The sequence below is a fragment of the Zingiber officinale genome, chromosome 3A (assembly GCF_018446385.1).
Source record: "Zingiber officinale cultivar Zhangliang chromosome 3A, Zo_v1.1, whole genome shotgun sequence".
NCBI classification, from domain to species: Eukaryota; Viridiplantae; Streptophyta; class Magnoliopsida; order Zingiberales; family Zingiberaceae; genus Zingiber; species Zingiber officinale.
The window spans coordinates 26473594-26496232 of record NC_055990.1 but is presented as its reverse complement, the minus strand read 5'-3'; the positions used below and the strand labels follow the sequence as shown (position 1 = coordinate 26496232).

Here is a 22639-nt window from a genome sequence, read left to right as displayed (position 1 = left end):
GCTCCCGTGTTGATCAAGTCTTCAAAAGTCCTCTGGTCAACGCTATCTGCAGCCAGCGACCGGGTTGACCCGGCCTCCGGTACCCCGATGCTCGAGGCAGATCCAACGAATATATGAGTACAAGACTAAGCCATGAAATAATGAAAATGCATATGAAATATGAACGAGGGATGTACCCTGGCCCAGGGGGCGCCCTCGGATAGGACGCGGCTTGAGTTGTCGCGACCCGAAAGAGTAGATGATTCTGATCAGGCTGGATCTGACGGTGAAGAGCCGAACGAGGTGCAGAGCCGAAAGATGAGCTGCAGGTCGGGAGATAATAACGACACGCAGACCGGGAAAAAGCACCGGTACGCAGACCGGGATACGACACCGGCACGCAGGCCGGGACCCAAGATCGGCACGCAGGCCGAGACATGAGATCGGCACGCAGGCCGGCACACAAGATCGGCACGCAGGCCGTGACGCTGGGTCGGCACGCAAGCCGGGATGCTGGATCGGCACGCAGGCCGGGACATACTAACACCAAGGAAGCTGAACACGAATCACATAGGCTGAAATATAACCGCGACTCGAAGGTCGGAACACCATACTAGCTCGATGGCCAGCTCAGCGCCGAAAGCGCATAGCGGCGTGGATCGGCTACCAGATCGACGTTGAAACGTACTACAGCGCGGATCGGAGCATGACCACCGTTGTGCAGTCAACAAAAATCGTGGGTCGGCCGACGGCAACTAAGGGTGTGCCGAAAAGGAGGGGACATATGGACTACCACCATGCAAACAGAGAGGTGGAGTCGTCATCCCACTGTGTACAGGGAGAATCCGGCTACGGTATCGCAAGGAGAGGTCGGCTACGGTGTTGCGAGGAAGAGAGGTCGGCTGCGGTGTTGCGAGGAGGAAAAGGAGGAAGGAGGGAGCAGTGGCCGTCGCCGACGAGGCGTTGCTCGAAGGTGGCAGCGAGAGAGGACAGTGGCCGACGTTCGAAGGTAGCGACGAAGGAGGAGGGCCGGTGACGGCGCGGAGAGGAGAAATAGTGGAGCGGCGACGATTGGTTGGTCCGGTGGCGGAGCAGCGAGGAGGAAGCAGAGGAGGTGGCTGGCATCGGCTCCGGCTACAGCGTCGGAGAGGGAGGAATGAGAAGTGGAGATCTGTGGTCGGCGCCGGCGAGGAGCGAGGGGCGCTCGGAGGCTGGTCCGATGATGGCAGCGGCGAGCATCGTGAGGAAGAGAAGGGAAGTAGACAGTCTCGGCGGTGGCGACGTCACACGGGGGAAGGAGAGGAGATGGTGACTAGGTGAGAGGGAGAGCAAAGGAGAGGAGAGGAGGCGGAGGCCGGTGACGCCGGCGAGGTGAGGAGTGTGGGAGGGAGGAAGAAGGAAACCCCTGTTGGCGGCGGCGTCCCCTCCACGAAGCAGCCCCCCCTCGCATGCATGCTACAGTGTCTCCTTAAAGGCCTAGCCTGTCAAAAGACCAAAATGCCCTCCTATCTTCCCCTTATTTCTTCTCTACCCTCCTCTATCATATCCGTATCAGTGGTCACTGATGTTGCTTCTAAGAGAATGAACTCCCCTAACATTCGACACACGATCAACTTTAATATGCCAACTAAAATTGAAAATTATGTACATTGAATTTGACGAACTGGAAGGTGTGGGAAAACAGGCATAGCGACAAACGTTCATAAACAAGAACCAAAAAGAGAAGACACTCTGCAGTAAGTGCTTCAAGTCAAGGGGCATCGTCTCTGTTTGGTTCTTATTTATGCATGTTGTGGCTATGTCTGTTTTCCCACCCCCTCCTAGTTCGTCCAATTCGATGCACATAATTCTCAATTTCAGTTGATCATGTCAAAGTTGATCATACGTTGAATGTTAGGAAATTCTAGCCCCTTCGAAGCAACATCGTCTATGTTGAATGTTATGGATAGAAACAACATTAATACCCTTGATAAGAAAATACTCGTGGATATCATCATCTTGTGTTCTCACAAAAAATTAAAACTAGCAATGGTGTCTTCTAGAGGAACTCAATAAGATATATAAATTTAACTTCTTATTTCACATACTAACCTCTTGAATGACATCAAGATTTGCTACTCCAGCTCTTCCACATTTAGTATCCTAGGTTGTAGAATCGTTGCGCTAGAAGAGGAGGTGTGAATAGCACTCATGATTTTCACATTTGTTTTTCACAAAACACAGAATAGACAGCAGAAAGTAAGAAACAAACAACAAGGACATCAAGAATTTACTTTGTTCGGAACCTATGACGACTCCTACTCTAAGGCTCGTGATTGTTAATCGCTTTCGTTGGGCAACCACTATAGTATTGGAAAATCTTTACAAGTTTAGATTACAAAGTTGAAGTATACAAGTATTGCATAAAAAGAAATTTGTTACCGACGACTTGGAGAATTTGATTTTTTGGCGTGATTGTCGTCGAAACAATGTTTGGGCGTTGTCGAATTATTTCCGGAGCACAGTCAGCACACGCAGTAGCTGAAGTTGTTCTGAATGAATCATTTCGAAACTGCTGGTCGAACTCCTTTTTATAGTCAAGTTGGACGTGATCTAGATTCACTGATCTCGGGATCAGTGTTTGACTCGACACTGATCGATCGACCGATCTCCTTTATCGGTTGACTGAACTTGCTAAATCCACCCATCTTTCCGTCTAGATGCTACCACTCCTGGTAAGATCTTAGGCAAAACTTTCATCACGAGCTGAAATATGATCTGTTTGCTTGGGGGTTTAGTCAACCAATCTGGACGTTCGGTCGACTAAACAAATCAAAATTCTAACCTGCAAAGTGTTAATATTCTAGCAAAACAGAGTTAGAATAAAAGGCAAATAACACGTAAAGAATGATAAGATTTGACAACTTTCGAATTGTCTGGTCTTGACTTTACAACTTAACTTTGAACCTTTTTACCATTATCAAAATACAAATTCGATCCTCTGATGCTACATGCACCAACATACATTTCACCAAATTATTCTGTGCAAAGTTCTGTATCTTGTTGGCATGGTGGCATAAAAGAGCACGGTTTGACTTTGTGATCTAAAATGATCACATATTTCCCTTATATCCTCCTCAAATCCCAAATCCACAAGTCTATCAACCTCATCCAAACTGCATGCCTGCATGTGAAAAATGATGTTAGAAACATCATAAATGTGAAAATGAAACAATTCTTAAACTCAATAAGAGAACCAAACATCCAATTGAGAATTGTAAGGTCATTTTGGCATAATTAATGTTGTATTCTTAATTTTTATATCTAGAACAATTACTCAAAATCAGTGATTTAACACTTCTCTAAAGATGCATGAAATTTGTATAAATGAACTACAAGGATGACTAACAACATTTCAGCATCCACCAGCAGAAGCACTATCCAAGTTCTATGTGCCATGCATTTAATACAATACAGTTTCATGTGTCATCTCGTGTTCTAAAAAGCATGGTAATTCTTCACACATACCTAATTCAGCATGAGCAGAATTTGATTCAAACACAAATCTCTATAGCCTACATTCCTCTTTTCTTTGATTGGGTTTGTAATAGATACCTTTTGGGTAAAGTACGGTGCCATCTTTTACTAAGGTCTAGTTATACTTGAGTCTCTTCCAAGTTTAAAAATTAGTGATGATGACAGTATGCATAAACAGCAGTGTCAGTCAAGAAACTAATATGCCTTTTCTTCTCAGTTAGTTGAGAGGACAGTATCGTAATATTTATTTGCCTAATAACGTAAATCTATTTCAATATTCTTTACTGTCGAAGATCTTCAAACAATCTCCAAATATTCAGTGTAAGATTATAAACTCGTAGCAAATCATTACCAGAACATTTGTTGAAATCACAATTGTTTCATGCAAACTTAATCACATCAAATCAATTTTATTAGATAAAAATATTAAAATATCTAGCTCCATTATTGGTTGGGAACACCAAGGGGTATCGTGCACAATTCTGAAACTTAAGAGTGTTTAGTATATGTAGACGTTAGTACTAGGGCTCCATGTAACTTTTACTTTTATTCAGTTTGCTGTATTTAAATAATATAAAGGGATATCGTGCGAAATTTTGAAACTCAAGTGTGCTAAGTGTATGTAGACATTAGTGCAAGGGTCATGTAATTATTTTTATTCAGTTCATTTCTTGTATTTGAATAATGTACTTATGAATATAATACTGTGAATTAAATTACTTATACTAATTGATACGGATATATTTTGTGGGGTTAGAAGGAATAAGAAATCAAGAGGAGGGGTATTTTTATCATTTTAGTGTACATCCTCCTTTTAGGAGTCTGGCATGGACGAAAGAAGGGAAGGCTTCGTATTTTTCGCCGCCGCCGTAACCACGAGGCACTCTCATCGTTGCCCCGTTTGGTGCTGCCTCGCCGAAGGCTCTCACCGTCACCTCGTCGGAAACCTTATACGCCTCTCTCTCTCTCGTTTCTTCGCGTTTTTCTAGTGCCGCCGCCTCACGCTAAAGAAGACTGCCTCACTCTTGCGAGTCCCGCCTCCGACGCCATCCAACGTCGATGTCTGCCGCCTCCGTGACTGGACCACCCCTCTCCTCTCTTCCTCACTCCCTACCGGCAACCATTGCATCTAGCGGCCAAGCGTCGCTCCCCGCCTCGCCTCCTTCGCCTATCTACCCCTCATGTCGCCTTCGTCGTCGATCAAACCACGCAGCCCATGCGCTGCCACCTCTGGTACACCTCCAGAAGCTTCTATTGCCCACCCAGGGCCCTCTCCAGCGCTGTTGTCTCCAGCGGCTGCCTCCTCCAAAGGATGCCGCCTCCCAGTGGTCGCCGGCTCCACCTCCTCCACAGTCGCCGCCTTCCGGGCAGTCGTAGCTTGGGTTCTTAGACTTTCCTGCTGTCTCTATTCCATTTCGGCGCTATACCACTTGGTTCGCTTTGGCTTTGTATCGCCTGTTCCGGCTCCGTGTTGTTTATCTGCTCCAGCCTTCAAGTCGATGTGGTGTTCGGCATGTGCGCCAAGGTGGTGTCCGACAAGCCGGTGAGCCGATGTGGTTCCGGCCTTTGAGCCGTTGATATGTTCTAGCTCCTTGGCTCCACGTGGCCTTCGAATTCGACCCTGCATTGCCTCGGGCTTTGCGTCGACTCCGCTCTCTATCCAGTCCGACCCTTCAGGCTATATAAAGTCTCGTCCCCGTAGGCCAAGATATAGAGAGGCTATCGCTTCCCTTTTCATAAATGACATTTATATTCGTCATTATATTTTTATATTAGAGGAGGCTAACTTGAGACAGCTCATCATCTCCGTCAGCTCCTACGAGCCAAGCGTTACGATCAGCTCACCAGTCTACCAGAGGGTACCCCTCGGGCCAAGGTACGTCACCGTACTCATTGTTTATTTATTTCATAATTTTACTATTAGCATGTTCCTTATATATTCGTAAAACCCGCCTTGAGCATCGGGGTGCCAACGACTGGGACAACTCGATCACTGTTTGCAGGTATCATTGACCATAGGTCTTATGATGACTTGGTCAACATAGAGGACAACTCATCAATCCTCCACCTCCGGGGCATGGGGATTTGGTCAGCATTCCAGCCACATCACACCGACAATTTCGTCTTCTCAAATTCCCGACAGGATCATATTGGCATCATCTGTGGGAACCTTTGCCTAATTTGAAATGTGAAGATGGATGATCTGGAAATTCTTTGTCATCATCATGGTCTCGGAGGATTTTGACGAACATATTATATTCTCCCCTCACTCCACAGGTATTCGGGAGTCGAGAGATTGACCTGGATTCTCAACCGGTTAGCAAATCAATTTTTCCAATATATTTTCCCTTTCGTTCATAGGATCCGTGGAGACTTCTCGATCAGAGAGCAAGGGCACAACTCTCCGATCATACACTAGGGACACAGGTTCTCGGTCAAACACTTAGGGCATAACTCCTTGATTAGATACCAAGGGCACAACTCCATGATCAGATATTAGGGACACAGCTTCTCGACCGGATACTCATGGTACCGCTTCTTGATCTAGATCTAGAGGTCTCGATCTTTGATTACATACTAGGGGCCTTAGTCTCTGATTCGAGACTAGGGCCTCCACCCGGGGAGCTTTGCTTCCTCCTATCGTAGGGTCTCTAATCCCCCGTATTGTTATAGGCTTCGCTCCCTTTGACGGTTGGAGCTCAGTTTATTTTTTCCTTGACTTCGTGAAAATTTAGGAGTCAAGGGATCAATGTTATTTATCTCTCCGACTCCATGGGCATTCGGGAGTCGAGGGACCGAGTCATACAACAATCGAACGACAACTATAAACTCTTGTCTATGCCAATCAACAGTCGAGCGGCGATTATAAACCCTTGTTTATGTCAATCAACAGTCAAGCGGCGACTATAAACCCTTGTCTACATCAATCAACAATCGAGTGACGACTATAAACCCTTATCTACACCAACCAACAGTCGAGCGGTGACTATAAACCCTTGAGTCAGAGACTCCTAAGCTACTCGGCTAGGTTTGAGTCATATTTGAGTCACGGGCTCAGTGGTAGAGACTCCTGAGATGCTCAGCCAAGTTTAAGTTATATTTGAGACACGGACTCAGGGGTAAAAATTTCTGTGTCGATTGGCCGGGTTTGAGTTATATTTAAGCCATGGGCTCAGCGTTAGAGACTCCTGTGTCGTCCATTCGGGGTCGAACGGTCTTCATTGATCTCGAACTAGCTTATCAGATATTTTATCTCCCTTATTCAATGTCGAGCGATCTTCACTGGTCTCGGATCAGCTTATCGGATCTCTTGTCTCCCCCATTCGAGGTCGAGCCGTCTTCACTGGTCTCGAACCAGCTTATTAGATTCTTTATCTCCCCCGTTTGGGGTCGAGCGGTCTTCACTAGTCTTGGACTAGCTTATCGAATCTCTTATCTCTCCCATTTGGGGTCAAGTGGTCTTCACTGGTCTCGGATCAACTTATTGGATCTCTTATCTCCCCCTTTCGGGGTCGAACGGTCTTCACTGGTCTCGGACCAGCTTATCGGATTTCTTATTTCCCCCGTTCGAGTTTGAGGAGTGTTCGCTAGTCTTAGACCAGCTTATCGGATTCCTTATCTCCCCTATTCTAGGTCGAGTGATTTTCACTAATCTTAGACTAGCTTATCGGATTCATTATTTTTTCCGTTCGGGTTCGAGTGATCTTCACTGGTCTTGGACCAACTTATCGAATTCCTTATTTCCCCCGTTCGGGGTCGAGCAGTCTTCACTGGTCTTGGACCAGCTTATAGGATTCCTTATCTCCCCCGTTCGGGATAGAGTAGTCTCCACTGGTCTCGAATCAACTTATTGAAGTATCTATCTCCCCCGTTCGGAGTCGAGCAATCTCCACTAGTCTCATACCAACTTATTAAAGTATCTATCTCCCCCGTTCAGGGTCGAGCAATCATAACTGGTCTCGAACCAGCTTATTGAGGTATCTATCTCCCCCGTTCGGGGGTCGAGCAGTCTCCACTGATCTTGGACCAACTTATTGAGATATCTATCTCCTCCGTTCGGGGTCGAGCAATCTCCACTAGTCGCGGACCAACTTATTGAAGTATGTATCTCCCCCGTTCGGGGTCGAGCAATCTCTATTAGTCGCAGACCAGCTTATTGAGGTATCTATCTCCCTCGTTCGGAGTCGAGCAATCTCTATTGGTCGTGGACCAGCTTATTGAAGTATTTATCTCCCTCATTCGGGGTCGAGTAATCTCCACTGGTATCAGACTAGCTTATTGAAGTATCTATCTCCTCCGTTCAGGGTCGATCTATCTCCACAGATTTCAGACAAGAGTATCTCCACGAGTTTAGGACCAAAGTATCTCACGGGCTCTACGCCTGCTCGACTCATGAATTTCACTTCCATGCGCCTTCGATTTCATGGGTTATGCTCTCGTTCAGTTCTCAGGCTCTATGTTGGTTGATACTCGGAATATCGTACCGGTTCCCCTGTATAAAATTTTTTGTACAAGTCTTAAACCATTCCTAACAACGTATTGTATTATTTAGAAATTAAATTAAGAATCGCAAACGGAACTTAACATTATTGATTCCAAATTTAACTTATCTATTCTTAGAGGTTTAGACTTCGATCGCAAACGATACTTAACATTATTGATCCAAATCCACCCATGTTACAAATTCAATTAAATATTAATTTCAGATATTGGCTTCCAGGTTAAACATGGCGAGGCACTAAGCCTTCTTGGGTATGAGAGCATCCACCACTTCCTAAACAAAGCCTTTCAACGAAATTTAATATTTAATTTCCTTATAATAACCCTAGGTTTAACCAAAAGGAACAATCGAATCACAAGTTTGAAAAACAAAAGAAACACAAAACTCAAATCACAAATTTGAAACCTAGAATCATATACCTCTTGTGTTTGGTATTTCAAAATCTATACAAAGAAAACTAGCATGATGTGGAATAGAATTACTAGTTATACCTTTCTTTGTAAGCAATAACCTCTTGATCTTCTATTGTATTCCTCTTCTTATCTCGGGCGTCGTGTGGGCGACGATCTACCGAGACGAGAACCACCTAAGCTTCCTTCATCTCCTAGCAAGTTTCGGCCACCACAAGAACTCCAAGAGAATATGAGGTTCGGCCACCACCACCAAACTCCAAGGGATACTAGAAACAAAGCCTCCTATCTCTCCTTCTTCCTCTAACAAAATCCGGCCACCAACCAAGCTCCTTGAGATGCAGATGCCGCCGGCCAAGGAAGAAGAATAGGAGAGGGAGAGGAAGAGAGGGACCGGCCACCAACCAAGGAAGAGAGGAACTAATATAAGAGATATTGTTATGAGGTGATGCACCTCTATCCTCTCTTTTATATTCCTTGGTCTTGGCAAATAAGGAAAGTTTTATTAAAACTTCCTTATTCTCTTTGCCAATGAAAAGAAAGTTTAATAAAATTTCCCTTTCAAACTATATATGGCCAGTCACCTTAATATCTCCAAACAAGGAAAGTTTTAAACACAAAATTAAAACTTCCTAAATTGTTTCCGGAAATTTTTAAATAAAAATTTCTCTTTTTAAAATTCCCTTCATGGTTGATCATAAAAGGAAACTTTTATAAATTAAAATCTCTCTATTAAAACATGTGGATGATTTACAAAAAGGAAAGTTTTCTCTAAAATTAAAATTTTCATTTCAATCTACAAATAAAGAAAGATATCAAATCTTTTCTTAATCTTTTGTAGAAACTATAAAAGGAAAGATTTAATTTTAAAACTCTATTTTAAAATCATGAGGATGGTTATAAAAAGGAAAAGTTTTATCAAAAAAATTAAAATATTTCTTTTAACTACAAATAAGAAAAGATATCAAATCTTTTGTAGAAAACTATAAAAGGAAAGATTTAAATTTTAAACTCTCTTTTAAAACCATGACTTCCACATAAGAAAGATTTAAAAAAATAAAAACATTTTAATTCATTGTGGCCGGCCACACCAAGCTTGAGTTCAAGCTAGGGTCGGCCACCTAATGTAACCATTCCACCTTGGTTTGGCCAACCCAAGCTTGGGCTCCAAGGTAGGCTTGGCCGACCACCTTAAGGTGGGTATGGATGGATATAATACTTTATAAATAAAAGGCTACGATATGGACCGAGAGGAGAAATTGGTTTTGGTCTCTCGATGAAATTAAGCTTCCCGTGTTCGCCCCGAACACCCAACTTAATTTCATCAATAATAATTCATACCACTAAAGAATTATTATTGAACTACCGCACCGATCCCAAATTATATTTTGGGCTCCTTCTTATCATGAGTGTGTTAGTCTCCCTGTGTTTAAGATAAAGAATGTCCACTAATTAAATGAGTTAGTGACAACTCACTTAATTAATATCTAGCTCCAAGAGTAGTACCACTCAACCTTATCGTCATGTCAGACTAAGTCCACTTGCAGGGTTTACATGACAATCCTTATGAGCTCCTTTTGGGAACATCATCAACCTAGATTACTAGGACACAGTTTTCTTCTATAATCAACAACACACACTATAAATAATATCATTTCCCAACTTATCGGGTCTCTTGATTTATCGAGCTAAATTTCACCTTTTGATAAGTCAAAGAAATAAATACTAAGTACGCGTGCTTGTTACTATATCGGGATTAAGAGCACACACTTCCATAATAACAAAGGTCTAGTTCTTTTATTAAGTCAGTATAAAAAGAACTTACCTTAAATGGTTTAGCTCAATATACTCTGAGTGTACTAGTATAATTTTAAAGTCAAGATAAATTAATACCAAATTACACTACGACTATTCCAATGGTTTGTTCCTATCCATCTTAGTCGTAGCAACTGTTTATAATTTATAAAGAACTGATAACATGATCTTCTGTGTGACACCACACACCATGTTATCTACAATATAAAATAATTGAACAACTACACTTAGTATATAAATGAAGACATTTGACCAATGTGATTCTTTATTTCTAAATAAATGTTTATACAAAAGATAGGCTTTTAGTATACATTCCAACACTCTACGTCTGCTCGGCTCACGACTTTTGCTTCTATGCACCTTCAATTTCACAAGCTACGTTCCCATTCAGTTCTCGAGCTCTATGCCAGCTTGGCTCACGACTTTCGCTTCTATTCGCCTTCGATTTCATGAGCTACGCTCTCGTTCAGTTCACTGGCCTTGTGCTTGCTTAGCTCATGATTTTTGTCCTCGTTCGCCTTCGATTTCATGGACTACACTCTCGTTAAGTTCACTGACTTTGTGCTCGCTCGGCTCACGATTTTCGTCCTCATTCGCCTTCTATTTCACAGGTTACACTCTCGTTCAGTTCACTGACTTTGTGCTCGCTCAGCTTATGATTTTCGTTCTCGTTTGCCTTCGATCTCACGGACTTCGTGGTCGCTCGATTCATGGGATCCACATTTGCTTAGCATTGGGTCAACCATTTGCTCTGCCTTATCTAGGCACCGCTTAGTTTTGCCCACTTGACACTGTGTGACACTCTCCTGGCTGCCTGCTCGGCATCAGGTTAGTCATTTGCTCTACATCCTCTCTGTACCCGTTCGGTTGCCTGCTTGGCATGTGCTTGATCGCCTGCTCGATATTCGCTTGATCGGCATCGCTCGACATTCGCTCGATCGTCTGCTTGGCATCCTCTCAGCATTGTTTTTGTCGCTCGGTCGACACTTGTTTCTCTCACCACTTTGCCAGGCGCACGTTGTTCAGTCAGCACTTGCCTTGTTCGTCGCTTAGTCTATACTTGTCTCATTCAACACTCATTCAACACTCTTTTTTATCGCTCGCTCATTATTGCTATCGCCGTTCGATTGGCATCGCTACTGTCACTTGCTTGACATCGCTTTCGTTGCTCGATCGGCATCATCATAGATATGGGCACGACATTTCACAATGAACTCAGCGATCTGACTCTATACTTGGGAGTGATTTAGCCTTTATGATAGATTATCTAGTTAGTCGGACTTACGCCTCCTTTGATTAGACTTAAAGGGGAGGCTTGTGATATAGATATATTATGTGGGGTTAAAAGGAATAAGGAATTAAGAGGAGGGGTATTTTTATCATTTTACTGTGCATCCTCCCTTTAGGTCTTTGGCATGGATGACAGAAGGGAAGGCTTCATATTTTTTACCGCCGCCACAACCATGAGGCACGCACGTCGCTGCCCCCGTTCAGTGTCTCCTCCCCGGAGGCTCTCGTCGCCACCTCGCCGGAAACCTCATATGTCTCTCTCTCTCTCTCTCTCTCACTTCTTCGCATTTTTCCAGCGTCGTCACCTCACGCTGAAGAAGACTACCTCACTCTCCTGAGCGCCGCCTTCGAAGCCGTCCGACGTCGATGTCTGCCACCTCCGTGACCAGACCACCCCTCTCCTCTCTTCCTCTCTCCCTAGCAGCAGCCATCACATCCAGCGGCCAAGCACTGCTCCCCCACCTCGCCTCCTTCGTCATCTACCCCTAGCGTCGTCTTCTCCATCGATCGGACCATGTAGCTCATGCACCGCCGCCTCTGGTACACCTCCAGTAGCTTCTGTCAGCCACCTAGGGGCCTCTCCAGCGATGTCGTCTCCAGCGGCTTTCTCCCTCAACGAATGAGGCCTCCAGCGACTACCGCCTCCACCTCCTCCATAGCCTCCACCCTTCGGGCAGCCGTAGCCTAGGTTCTTAGACTTGCCTACTGTCCCTATTCCATTTTAGCGCTATACCACCTGGTTCGCTTCGGCTTTGTACCGCTTGTTCCGACTCCGTGTTGTTTATTTGCTCCGGCCTTCAAGTCGATGTGGTGACCGCCCTGTGAGCCGAGGTGGTGTCCGGCCGGCAGGTGAGCCAATGTGGTTCCAATCTTTGAGCCGTTGATATGTTCCAGCTCCTTACCTCCACGTGGCCTTCAGCCCTACATTTCCTCGGGCTTCGTGTTGACTCAGTTCTCTATCCAGTCCGACCCTTCATGCTATATAAAGTCCCGCTCTCGCGAGCCAAGGTGTAGGGAAGCTAATGCTTCCCTTTTCATATATGACATTTATATTCGTCATTATATTTTTATATCAGAGGAGGTTAACCTGAGAAAGCTCATCATCTCCATCTGCTCCTACGGATCAAGCGTTACGACCAGCTCATCAGTCTACCAGAGGGCCAAGGTACGTTACTGTACTCATTGTTTATTTATTTCATAATTCTACTATTAACATGTTCCTTATATATTCGTGGGACTCGCCGCAAGCATCGGGTTCCCAGCAACCAGGGCAACCCGATCGCTGTTTGCAGGTATTGTTGACCAGAGGCCTTATAACGACTTAGTCAACATAGAAGACAGCTCATCATACCCTCCACCTATGGAGTATGGCGACTTAGTCAGCATTCCAGCTACATCACACCGACAGTTCTGTCCATAGTTTGCAAAATCATGATCTGGATCATAGGATCGTACGATCCTACGATCCGGAAACCCAAAATCGATCCAAGATCGTGTAGAATCATTTTTGCAGTAGGATCGCAGTAGGATCGGTAGGATCGGAACAGAATCGGTAGGATCGGAGCAGGATCGGTGGAAGCTTTGAGAAGTCATAACTTTTGACTCGGATTGAACCACGAGGCCTATAATATATCAAATCAAAGCTCTTTCAGAGATCTTTAATAAATTTCAAAGTTTATCCTTAACCACCCTATTTCAAATCCAACAAATATCATTTAAATCCTTTTCGGATGTCTAAAAGATTTTATCTTTTTTTTATTATATGCTTTTCATCTTATTAGGGTTTTAAATTATTCAAACATATGTTTAATTATTTTTGAGTTAGTTTTTTATCAATAATATTTTGTCATTTCTTTTCTCCAAGATAATGAGTTTTTGGATGCCTATTGTCTAGTATTGTGTGGCATCAACCATTCTTTAGAAGATTATTTCAAGGCGTTTTAATAGTTTATGTTATATACGTTAGGTGTTTTGTTAGCCTTTAAATTGAATTATCTTATAAACCAAGGAAATATTTTTAACATTAATGTGTTATTATTATTGTGTTAATAGAAATTTTATATTCTTTCATTTTATGATATGAAAATATAAATATTATTATTATGCGAAAATGATAGTTGAATTACAAGTTAATTTAAATTTGTATATGTACAATGTAATTTGAGGTATTGAGTGTAAATGATTGCATATATATACAAAATTAGTTATTTATTTATATGTAAATGAGTTTCTTATGTATTTTTTCTAATTATTAATCATGTATGATAAGATTTTAAGGTTTTTTGATAGGATCGTACGATTCTACGATCCGATCCTGACCGATCTAATTCTGACCCTAAATCGATTCTGCGTAGGATCGTGATTCTACAAACTATGGTTCCGTCTTCTCAAATTTCTGATAGGCTCACTAATCAAATATCTCTTTATCTTGAATATTGACTGTACACTAACATTAAGGGTTGATGTGATGATAGCCTCAGGTGCCATGTCTGAGGGTGGAAGAGATAAGACAATAGGCTTGCGCACCTCCTATTGAATTTTAAAAATTAATGACGAGAACTAAACAGGACAATGGGATTAAGCAAACCGCAAAGTGTATGCATGATTTTTTATTTCTTTTTAAAAGGACATACATAATTTGGTTCTCCAGGAAGAGTTTCGAGGAAAAGAACAACAATGTCACAGTCTTCTCCGTCATTTGCAAAGCTTGATAAGGCTCGTATAGCAAATCCACAAATATCTATTACCTCATCCACAAACCGCTAATCACTCTTCTCTGCATCATCTGGATGCTCAACACTTTTTGTGAACTCATGGACCTTTTTCATCCATGATACTTTGGCCCACGAACCTTCAACCTAAGTTTTGTTATTAAATTCAGTATCAACACATGTTCTAATAGAGGATCGAAGCGTAATACTTTCTTTGGCTCTGCTACACCTTAACGCTGCGCCATGTCGACAGGAATGTGGAATTTTTGGGATGATTTGAGCGGGAAAAGGGCTCGTTTAAATTTAAGACGCATCTCCCAAATCGGTGAGCTCGTCACACGTGCTATGTGTAAATCTCCACGGAGAATTTCATTTCCACCCATAAATTGTAGAAATATCGTTTGAATTTCAATATCATTTGAAAATTGTCAGTCTATTATTTTTGGCTGAAAAAATATGTTCCTTGGAATCATGACATCTATTCGTGTTTTTGGGTATAATAAAGGTTTTATATATATTTATTTACACTAATTCTTATTTTTAAATGTCAATATATTATTTCAAAATATTTCGATGCCTTATTCCCAAACCGTCCTTTTGATAGAGGTTGATTTTGAAGAAAATTACATATGAAAATTTCATTTTGCCCCCACATTTTATTTATTTCTTGTTTTGAATGACTATATTTTCCCTCATAGTTTATAATATTAGTGGGCAGTAAACAAGCCGAGCTTAGAGGTATTCAAGCTTGTTTGATAAACTAATCAAGTTAAGTCGAGTCGAATTTAAAATAAACTAAGCTTTTGAAATGATTGTTCAAACTTGTTTTGGTTTATTTTTATAAGCTTGAGCTTAGTTAATTTAAACGTTATCGAGTTCTCAATTCAAGGTTAGCTTAAACTTGGTTCAAGTTTGGTTCAAGCTTAATTAGTTTAAATATTATCAAACTCTCAATTTAAGTTTGTTTGATCGTTTAAAACTTTTATTATTTGATTGACTATTGAGCTTGATAATTCAAACTATTTATTTATTTTATTTATTTATTTAACATATTGATAAGAGTTTTATTAATAAACATAGTTTGTGAACATTATTCACGAACGTTATTCACGAATATTAACAAGCTGAACACATATGTGTTCAAGTTTGTTTGTTTAGTTTAACGAGATGTTCAAACTTATTTATTCAATTGATCTTGTGTATATTGAACGAACATAAACAAGTTCTTACCAAACTGAACACTAAACTTATTCGCGAACGTTTAGATCATTTACAACCCTAAATAGTGCATCTCAACTCTTATGCAAATCTTGTGCTTTGCCCAAGCCTTGGCACACATATGGTGGGCAGGGTTTGAATACCAAGAAATGCATCATCTATGTTCGCCCCGCCATACATAGCACTTATGCTCCTAATGAATCTCCTTCCATCGACGTGAAGCCGTCATGTAGGATCCTGTTAATAGGGCATTTTCACATTTTTGTGCTTATCGTCAACACTTCTTTGGAGTTCGGAGGAGTGTTGATGTTAGATACCGTAGTTCGAGTGAATTGCATTGAAGATGCAGATGGAGTTGATGGCGCTAACAGCAAACGTAATACTCAAGATTTTCAGCTGAGACAACTCGTTGCTTAGCAGCTTCACTTGCCTTTTTTGGGCATGAATGTTGGTGCAACATCCCTCAGGTCAAGGTTGACCTGGTTGACCAAGCTTGAGTCTTGGTTTGGGTTTCGATGTTTGACAATGCAAGGTTGATTGAAGAAGAGTCAAGTAGGTCAAGGATGACCGGATACTTGACTGGGAAGTCCTAGTGAGTGAAGCTAGGCAGGAGGAAAATCCTGGTGAGTGAAGCCAGGTGAAAGACCTAGTGAGTGAAGCTAGGCAATTGGGAAGTCCTAGTGAGTGAAGCTAGGCAGGAGGAAAATCCTGGTGAGTGAAGCCAGGTGAAAGACCTAGTGAGTGAAGCTAGGCAATTGGAAAAGTCCTAGTGAGTGAAGCCAGGCAAGAGAAATCCAGATGGGTCAAGGTTGATCAGACATCTGGTGAAAGTCCAAGTAGGTCAGAGGGACTGACCGGATACTTGGCAAGAAGAGAAAAGTCCAAGTGGGTCAAAGGGATTGACCAGACACTTGGTGAGAGAGTCCTAGTTGGTCAAGGGTGACCGGATGCTAGGTCTTATGTACCAACAAGTCATGGTTGACTAGATGTTGGTTTAGGGGGCTTTGGACTTGGTTTTGGGCAAAAACCAAGGTTTGAATTGATCCGTGGATTGATCCAGCAGGTTTGGATTGATCCGTGGATTGATCCAGCAGGTTTGGATCGATCCGTGGATCGATCCAGCAGATCTGGATCGATCAGTGGATCGATCCAGAAGATTTGGATCGATCCGCCGATCGATCCGGTGAGTCCCCGCGAACAGAACCCCTCTGGATCGATCCAGAGGTCCCAATCGATCAGTGGATCGATTGGGACGCTGCTGCTTCGCGCGATAAGCGCTGGATCGATCCATGGATCGATCCCAGAGACGCTCTGGATCGATCCGTGGATCGATCCAAAGCCTCCCCGATCGATTGGGAGCAATCCAATCGATTGGGATTCGACCGTTGGCGTCGTTTATAGCTGTTGGCGTGCGATTCCTTCGGCAGAACTTCACCAATTCATTCCAGATTCAACACAGCTCCTCCCCAGCACTCTCTAAGCTCCTCACCGCCAGTTCTTGAAGGTTCTTGGAGGCTCATCCAAGTCAAGAGGCGAGTTGCAACGAGAAGAAGAAGAAGCTAGGGTTTTTACTGCATTTCTTGTAAGCTTTTGCTTATTCTTTACTACCCTTACTTCTTCTTGTACTGAGAGTCTTGTAGGGCTTCTCCGCTCTCGGTAGTTACCGAAAAGGAGTGTTTTCATAGTGGAGGGTGCGTGCGTGGTGTGGATCCTTGGATTAGTCATCTCCGTTGGAGATGGATACCAAGTAAACTCCTAGTGTTAGCGTGTTTGTGTGTGTTTATGTATTTTCCGCTGCGCATTCTTGAAGAAATAAGCAACACCGAGCAACGAGCATGCGACGAGCTATTCACCCCCCCCTCTAGCTACTTTTGGTCCTAACAAGTGGTATCAGAGCAAGGTCGCTCTTCACCGGAATCATCGCCGGAAGGGTCAAGCATATCAAGAAAAGCTAGAGGGTGAAGAAGTTGGAGCAAATTCTTCAAGTTCAAGACTTTATCAAGCTCAACTTCAAGATGCAATTCCAAGATGGGCTTGGATTTGACACAAGGGTGGCTCCACCATACACTTCTACGAGTTTCGATTCTTGGAAATCAAGAATCGAAAATTTTCTTATGATGGAGATAGAACAATGGTTTGCTCTAATGGAAGGTTTCAAGGCTCCAAGAAATTCAAAGGGCAAAGTTCTAAAGAAAAGCAAATGGAGCCCGGAGCAAGTCCAAAGGTGCGAGGCCAATGACAAAGTGACCAAACTTTTGGTCAATTTATTGCCAAGCACCATCCTTTGCAAAATTGGAGAGTTTGAAGATGCAAAGGAGCTATGGAGCAAATTGGCCAAGCTTCATGAAGAGATCCCCTCCACTGTACAAGATCATGAAGAATCCAGAGAGGGTGACTCTTTGGAGCAAGACCAAGAGGAGGACTCCGAGGTTGAGAGATGCTCAACCTCCGAAGAAGAGGAAATCCAAGAAGCTTCATCCTCAAGGGAATGCAATGAAGGGAACAAGGAGGAGCATACTCCTTGTTTCATGTTCAAGATGATGAAGCCTCCACCTCTAGGATTGAGGGGGAGCAATCTTTGGTGACGCCGGATCAAAAAGAAGGAGAAGCTTCTACATCCGGGTCAAGTGAAGAAGAAGAAGATGGTGCCACCTCCGAAATTCAAGAAATAGCAAATGGAGGAGCAAGTGTCATCCCTACACAAGAAGGTATAAATGTTTCAATTAAAAATAAAAATCATATAATATGTTTTGAGTGTAGGGAAAGTGGGCACTACAAGAGCAAGTGTCCCAATTTAGCCAAGAAGAAGGGTCAAGTGGCGCAAAAGGGCAAGGAGAAGCCCGAGGAGACCATTCCCGGAACAAAGAAGAGCAAGGAGCATATCATATGCTTCTCTTGCAATCAAAAGGGGCATTACCGGAGTCAATGCCTCAAGGGGAAGAAGATGGTCAAGGCTCAAGGAGGCATTAGTCAAGGGGGAGCCTCCAAGGTAAAGAAGAAGGTAACATTTATTGAGCCTACTCCTTTACATTATGGTAAAAAGCATGATAGTTCTAATTTTTATCATTTTAATGCGATTTACCATAAGAATAGGAAGCATGAGGGCTTTAAGGAAAAGCATGTGGCTCTACATGCCAAAACTACTACACCTAAGGCTAGGAATGTAGGTAAAAGTCTAGGCAAGAACTCTAAGGATTGTAGCTACAAGCCTAGAAACAAAAATGCTCATGAACTTAATGGAAAACCAAAAACTAAGGACTTAGTGATGGAAAATCAAGTCTTGAGGTCAAGACTTGATAAAATGGAAAAGACCCTAAGAAGGATGGAAAATATCCTATTAGGCCAAAATGAGCATAGCCTAGGTCTAGGAGCACAAAGGTCATCCAATGGTCATAGAGGTTTGGGATACAAACCCAAAGCTAAAAAGGATGTGCCTAGTTATCATAGGGTTCCATATAGCTATGGAACAAACCCTAAGTCTAGAGGTCAAGTCCAAGATACAAGGGAAGATATCCCTAGAAGTATCTTTGCAACCAAAGTGACTAAGACTTCTAAGAAGTCTAAGAAAGTCACTAACAAGGTCACAAGAGAGGCTATCCCTAGAGTTGACCTAGAAAATGTGACCAAGGCTTCTAAGAAGCTCAACAAGGTCACTAGGAAGGTATCTAGGGAAGTTATCCCTAGTGAGTACCTAGAGCATCCAAGGAGCACCAATAGGTGTTGGGTTCCTAGGAGCATCTTCTCTACCCCATAGATGGGTTAGAGAGTGTCAACTTCGATTAGAAGGGTAGTTAACCCAACTTTGAGGAAATTGACACTCAAGGAGCATTTTCAAGGTTTTTGTTAACCTTTGAAAATGAAATGGAATTATTATTTACTCCTTGAAAGAGTAAAATGTGCCTAATGGTGGAAAATTGATTTTATCTTAAAAAGGCATAAATTGGGAAAACCTAGAGAAATACCAAGTTGGGATTTTGGTATTCTCTTAGAAATTTTAAGGCACTCCGGGCCTTGATTTATGTGATTACTCTTGAGGAAAAATGGAATATGCCAACATTTGAGGATAAGCTTAATTTCAATTGGCATAAATTAATCAAGAGAATTAGAAATGCCCATTTAGGTTTTGGCACTCTCTTGAAGCACTTTGGGCAATCTAGGGTTTAAGTTTTAGGATTAGCTAAGATTAACGATACTTAGATAGGTAATCTAGGTATATTTTATTTATGCTAAATCTTGCTATGATTGTTTGCTCATAATATGCCATGACATCATATTTTATCTTATTTGTATTTTGCATTCATGACTTATCCTAAAAATACAAAAATACCATGTCATGCCATACATACATCATGTAGTTATAGGAATCTTTCTTTTGAAAGCTATTTTATTTTGATGTATGCCATAACATTATCATGCATTATGTTTATTTCCTTAAAAATTAAGGACATATGGCATTAGTTAAACAAGTGGCATTTGTTTACAACAAGTGGAATAAACAAGTGACATTTGTTTAACAAGTAACATCCTTTGTGGATGTCTACCTCTCAAAATGCCTAGATAGATATGCATGATCCCTAGAATAGGGCAAAACCAAAATCTTACATCTCAAAAAGACCTATAAGATGACTTGTATGTGTTTCAGTGCACATTAGATACAAGTGAGATGTTAGGATGATGAACAAAACTCAAGATGTTGATTTAGTGCATTCTTTTGAGTTTTAAGTTCATCAAAACACATAGTTATGTGTTTTCCCATCATTGGGAAAGCTAATGTACAAGTCATGTGCATTATGCCCAAGGAACATGATGGGATATTGGTTTTGAAAATGTTTTTAAAATGTTTTTGGAAAACTTTGGTGAAGGCTATCTTTTGATAGTAATCACCATTGAATAGTTAGACACAAACTTGAAGAAAACGCTAAAGTTTTTGCAAGTTTTCAAGATTGTGTCAATCTTTGAAAATATAAAGTATTTTCATAGAAAGCTATTTTTCCATGATTAAGTATGCCCTAAATAATGTCTACACGAAATTTCATGATTTCTGAATTTTTGTAGAATTTTCTAGGGGTTTCTGAAGTTGACTGAAATGGAATTTCAGCAACTATCAGAACTCCGATCGATCCATGGATCGATTGGAGTGCCTGAATCGATCCATGGATCGATTCAGAAGGCACGAGCAGAAGCTCGCTGGATCGATCAGTGGATCGATCCACACATACTGAATCGATCAGTGGATCGATTCAGTTGGTTCAATCGATTGGATCCCAACTCCAATCGATCCAAGTTGCTGATTTTGGCTGGGAAGGCCTGACTTCAGCATCTTTGAACCATGGTTAGTCTATGTAACCATTCCAAACCCTTAAAATACATTTGTATACATAAAAAGGGTATTTTCGTGTTGAAAACAAGGATGGAATGGTTAAGGAAGACTTCATTGAAGTTTAGGTTGAGGTTTGTTTCAAATTTTGAACATTTGAACCTCAAAACTTCTAAATTTGGGTTTCCTAAAGGTTTAGGGATTCCAAGTCATTGTTGGTGCAATGACAGAAGTTACCACCATGTCTGTAGGGGGAGGGACTCTTTAAAGGCATGAAAATTATTTTTCATGAACCTTGGAAGTTAGTCAACCTTCCGTTAAGAATATGCTCAAGGTTGAGCGTTTGAACTTTAATGGGGAGTGGATATCCTCATTGTTCAAGTGGCTTCAAGTGGATAATGCTCAAGGATGGGCATTTGCCTACATTGGGGGAGAATGTAGGGTTAAGGTTAATGAAGGGTATGGGGCCTTCATTATCGTGTTGGTCACAACGAGTGAAGTTGTGAACAACGATGAGCAACTCTTCAGGGGGAGAGTTTTCAACAATGGGGCATTTGTTGAAGAGTGCCCAAAATTGAGGCACGGGTTGATGTGTGCTCAAAGATGGTTTGATGTGTGCCAATAGGGGGAGAATGAAAGGGAGTAAGTTAGGCTTTCATTACCTAGAGGGAGTTTGCCCTCTTAGGGGGAGAATGAAGGGCTTAACTTATGTATTCATTACCTAGTGGCATGAAGAAGGTTTAGGCTATGGGATTAGCTTAACTTACATGTGGTATTGTAAGTGATAGTGTTGGTATTGTCAAACATCAAAAAGGGGGAGATTGTTGGTGCAACATCCCTCAGGTCAAGGTTGACCTGGTTGACCAAGCTTGAGTCTTGGTTTGGGTTTCGATGTTTGACAATGCAAGGTTGATTGAAGAAGAGTCAAGTAGGTCAAGGATGACCGGATACTTGACTGGGAAGTCCTAGTGAGTGAAGCTAGGCAGGAGGAAAATCCTGGTGAGTGAAGCCAGGTGAAAGACCTAGTGAGTGAAGCTAGGCAATTGGGAAGTCCTAGTGAGTGAAGCTAGGCAGGAGGAAAATCCTGGTGAGTGAAGCCAGGTGAAAGACCTAGTGAGTGAAGCTAGGCAATTGGAAAAGTCCTGGTGAGTGAAGCCAGGCAAGAGAAATCCAGATGGGTCAAGGTTGATCAGACATCTGGTGAAAGTCCAAGTAGGTCAGAGGGACTGACCGGATACTTGGCAAGAAGAGAAAAGTCCAAGTGGGTCAAAGGGATTGACCAGACACTTGGTGAGAGAGTCCTAGTTGGTCAAGGGTGACCGGATGCTAGGTCTTATGTACCAACAAGTCATGGTTGACTAGATGTTGGTTTAGGGGGCTTTGGACTTGGTTTTGGGCAAAAACCAAGGTTTGAATTGATCCGTGGATTGATCCAGCAGGTTTGGATTGATCCGTGGATTGATCCAGCAGGTTTGGATCGATCCGTGGATCGATCCAGCAGATCTGGATCGATCAGTGGATCGATCCAGAAGATTTGGATCGATCCGCCGATCGATCCGGTGAGTCCCCGCGAACAGAACCCCTCTGGATCGATCCGTGGATCGATCCAGAGGTCCCAATCGATCAGTGGATCGATTGGGACGCTGCTGCTTCGCGCGATAAGCGTGGATCGATCCGGGTTTCGATCAGAAGCTCGGATCGATCCGTGGATCGATCCAAAGCCTCCCCGATCGATTGGGAGCAATCCAATCGATTGGGATTCGACCGTTGGCGTCGTTTATAGCTGTTGGCGTGCGATTCCTTCCAGATTCAACACAGCTCCTCCCCAGCACTCTCTAAGCTCCTCACCGCCAGTTCTTGAAGGTTCTTGGAGGCTCATCCA

At 42.5% G+C, this 22639-nt stretch overlaps 1 pseudogene; it reads right to left on the bottom strand.

Annotated features, from left to right (window-relative positions):
• Window positions 1-1113: 1113 nt before the first annotated feature.
• On the bottom strand, window positions 1114-4545 carry LOC122050282 (annotated as a pseudogene).
• Between the last annotated feature and the right edge of the window lie 18094 nt (window positions 4546-22639).